Raw genomic sequence first — 4,409 nt, forward strand, 5'->3', positions numbered from 1 at the left:
TCAAATTTTGAACCTAAATTTGATCAATTGAGTAATACATATTGTATTCATTCCATTCAATGATTCAGATTGTCCAACTTAACATGCTATGAGGCAGAAAATAGGTGGCCTGAGTTATGCAAGCTGGGAATCGATGATACTAACAAAGTACACCAACTCACTCTTTACCAATATATGATGAATATGGAAATACTTGTACTATTTTAATATCGTGATAAAAGTACGTGGCGTAATATGATCTTGGATTATACTTTAGTTTGAACTTTGCGTTGATTCTAGGTTGTGTTTCTTTTTTGATGGGTGAATGGAAATTGGGTATTACCTAGAAATCCATTTATAGGATGAAGCACCCTTCATGAACCACCCGAATAACCAGAGATATTCCTTCTTTCTGGACTAGTTTCAGACCACAACGACAACACCATCCTTTCAGCTCCAAATTAGTATGTTTGATTGATGAACAATAGAGGGGTGTTTAGGTGTTCTGTGACACATTTCAAAGTGTTTTTTTTTGCTATTAAAAAATGCATTTCTTTGATTTATGTGTTAATGAAATTCATATGTGTTTCTTCTGGTCTGTTCTTACAGACCAACTCAAGAGAAGGTGATGACTTTGCAAAATGACCCTTTTGGGAAGATTCCTAATTTTAGTAGTTGCTTTTTCCAACATGAAATCCATGGTGATCAATTTGGGAGTGGATTAATCTGACTTTTCATATTGGTATTTCTTCTGTTGATCTGGTTCACAAAGGATGTAATTGTGGCTAATTGTGAGAACGTACTTGTTGCGGTAATGCTTGTTTTTTCAGTACACCATGTTTTTTTCCAGAGCTTTAGGCCATCCCTATAACTAACTACTCTTACCTATATTCTCTATATAAGCAACAATCTCAAGAGTATTTGTAATACAGTGTTGGGAGTTTGAATGGGGGAATGGACATCAAGAGTGAAACATACATTTTTTTTTTCTTTTCATCTCAGGTAATCACTATGCTTTTTTAATCGATGGAATGGATTGAACATTGTACAACAATATCACAAATAGCAAGTGACTGAAATTTATGCGGTAGCAAATATCTGGATAAGTTTTCAAACTGCACAAAATTTAATTCCCTTGGCATTGTCTATATGTTGATGCAGTTTTACATAGAACTTGTTGTCTCAACTCTCAACACAGAAGCACCATTTGAGTTAGATTGATTCTAATGGTGGAAAGATAAAGAAGGAAACAATGGGTTTCAATGAATTGTAATGCGTAATTTTTTTGGCCATAGATCCATGTGTTTCATTGACTTAGACAGGACCTATGGGCCTTGAGAAGGAATGGTAATAAGCAATCTCAAAGAATAACTGATTTATATGGAACCCATTCTGTTCATTTAGGATATTCTTCGAAGATAGTAATCTTTCAGATATATTTGTCCAAGTTGTAAAAATATGCTTTTGTATTTATAACTCCCCAAACCAAACCTTAGATGCTTCCCTTTTATACCTTCATTCCTCTTGCTTAAAAACTAATTAAATCGTAGTCTTGGCTTTTACAGTTACAAAACCAGTAAATGGTCGGTAGAATTCTGCTGAAGCTACTTGTTCCATGATTTAAAAAATTCTCTTACCACCCCATCCTAGTATTTGGTTTAAGCTGATTACCCTTTATGCTAACACAAACTCAAGACACAATCACCTAGAATCATCACTAGAGTTCAATTAGTCTAGCCACTGATCTTTCCATTGCTTCCTCTATTACCGTACCCAATTCATTTCCCAATCAAAAGAAGTGCAATACCCTCTCTCCCTCTGTCAATTGCATCAGAAATTATAGTGTTAATTGTGCCCCTATGGATAGGATAGCTTTTTCTATACTAGGTACTGAATTGAAAACAAGAAAATATCTAGTCCCAGCACATGCATTCACACACAGATGATTGCTGTTAAACGCTATCATTGACATTTCCACAACTCCTAGGAACCACAAGATATCGTTGGCAACTTTTCTAAATACCTCCTTGAGCATCATAATACCCGTTATAAAAGGATCCTCAAGGTAGAAGGCTGAGTTTGAAATATCATAAAATCAATTAATATACAAATAAGAACCACTATTATAAGGTCAAAAGAAATCCCATTCACCCATACTAGGATAGGATTCATGTACCTTTGGGGGGTGAGAGGGGGGGGGGGGAGGATGGAGTATTTATAATACAAATTTTTTTATCATACAACCACGAAGACCTAGGATAACCATTGCTGAGAAATTGGTGATGGTATTGGCAAGAGTGGTTGGCCATAGGAACCACTTTCGAATCTCCCTGAAAATTCTTCAATGTGGGCAGCATTCTATGGGAAGTTTTGATGAATGGATGATTCTATAAATAAAACGAGATTCACAAGTTAAGCAACTTAGCTTGGATGAAGTAAAAACCAAATCTCAAGAAATAAACAGGCAAGCAAGCAATAGTGCTAACTAGAAGGTCCCAATATGACATTTATGTCTTGGGGGGTCCTTTTGCATGCTACAAATACATCCAATAACAATATTATTGAGTTTTGAACAAAAACTACTAAATAATGTTGGACGCACTCATTGTACTTCAGATGTATCAGTCAATTGTATATGATTTTAATTGATGCATTTTCTTCACTATAAATTTACACAACCTGTCTAGTTTAAAGGAAACAACTTGGTGTCATCATAGTCTGAAGATTCTCAGGAGTCAATAGCAACGTAGAAATTCCATTACCACATGGCATGAGAACAACCTCAATTCTTATAGTTTTACAGGTTTCATGACAAATAACTTGAGTTTACCTGATGCAATGGTGATAAGTACAACAACACTCTTGGAAAACAAAAAAAAGACTCATGAATGCTTATGTATAATACTCCTATTCTTATTGAAATTCGAATAAAAATTTGGAAACAAAGGAAAGGAGCACAAGATATTCATCATTAGGGTTTATTAGTTTAGGGATAAAGAGAAGAACTTGGGACAGATGAATCTCATCCGATATGAGTTGGAGCTCGCATGTGGTGAAATTTAACCTGTTCAAAAGCTGATTTATCATATTTGTATTTTTTCGTGCACACTCCAGAATAGTTTTATCGGCAGGACGACGTAGGTGGCAATTGAAACTGTCCATCTACTTTCTGAGGGATTCAGCTTGAGATGATCAGGTCTTGAAGAAGATTGAATCCCAAGTTAAAAGCCTTCAGGAATTACAAGAAAGATTTCTCATCAAATTTTTGAAAGCCATATCTCCCACAATCCTACGAAGACAATCAGGCTGTGAAAGTTTAAGCAGCTCGGTTGATATCTACATGTTCCTCCCCTTTGTCAATATTCTTATTGTCTCAGGATCTCTCTTGCAGTGAAATCTTCACCTCCCCCGATAATAAATATGATTTTTGGATTGGGGATGAATAACCAAAAGGGAAATTTATTTTCATTCATGTACTAAATATTGAAAATTCAGAGGGAAGGGGGAGAAGAAGAGTAAGTACTTTGGGTGGCGAAGGAGTGGATGTACAAGTGATTCATGATAGATGAATTCATCTCTATCCGTCCGTACTTTGAAGCTTTCCATCAATGACTAAAGCCTACAACAGAAGGTAAAGAGAGAAACTCAATTAAGAAAAAGATTAGAAAGTAAGACTTGTTTCAAGAAGAATGAACGAAAATTGATGTAAAAGTACTAACCTTTTCAAAGGGCTTTGTATCAAAAGGTGCAATATCCTGTTACTAAACTAGGAAGTTTGAAAACCAAAGTTAGGATGTAAAAACAGATATCCATCATGAAAAAGAGATTAAAAGATGCAATAAACTCTATCAATTGAAAAACAAAACAAGAGAAACCACTTGGGTATTTACACAGGAAAATAGGAGCAATATTACAAGAAGAAAATCCAGCCAAGAACAGTACTAATGAGATTGCAAACTCCATCATAAGGCTTTAAGACCTTGGGCGCGTTTGGTAACGTTCAAAACATCGTTCACAACAGTTCTTTTGTTCTAAAAGAACAAAAAAATATGAAAATATGTTTGGTTGTCTGGTCTCTTTTTTTGTTCTTTTAGAACGAACCGAAGGTTATTATCATCAAAAGAACATTCTTTACTGAGACGGAGACGGTTTGTAAAGAACAAGAACAACTAACGAAGGCGTAATACGAAGAAAACCCGATAGAAAGAGCAAGGCATCTGCAACTCTTGGAGAGGAAAAGGGGCTTCACATCGACGAAGAGGAGAAGGGCTTCCATGCTCAAAGGCATCTGCAGAGGTGAGTTCCAACCGATGTTCTGCAACTCTCTCTCTCACTCTCTCTCTCTCACTCTCTTGCTGTCTCTCTCTCTCTCTCTGTCTCGCTCTCTCAGTCGTCTCTGTCCAAATGCATTCTCTGCTACTCTCTCTCTC

At 36.0% G+C, this 4,409-nt stretch overlaps 1 long non-coding RNA gene across 1 annotated transcript; it reads right to left on the reverse strand.

Moving 5' to 3' along the window:
* Window positions 1-2,193: 2,193 nt before the first annotated feature.
* Window positions 2,194-3,549, reverse strand: LOC122662382. Its single transcript, XR_006333012.1, has 3 exons — window positions 3,503-3,549; window positions 2,466-2,513; window positions 2,194-2,366 (listed from the first exon to the last, which is right to left on the reverse strand). It is a non-coding gene; the product is annotated as an uncharacterized LOC122662382 (long non-coding RNA).
* Window positions 3,550-4,409: the final 860 nt, after the last annotated feature.

The sequence above is a fragment of the Telopea speciosissima genome, chromosome 5 (assembly GCF_018873765.1).
Source record: "Telopea speciosissima isolate NSW1024214 ecotype Mountain lineage chromosome 5, Tspe_v1, whole genome shotgun sequence".
Lineage (NCBI taxonomy): Eukaryota > Viridiplantae > Streptophyta > Magnoliopsida > Proteales > Proteaceae > Telopea > Telopea speciosissima.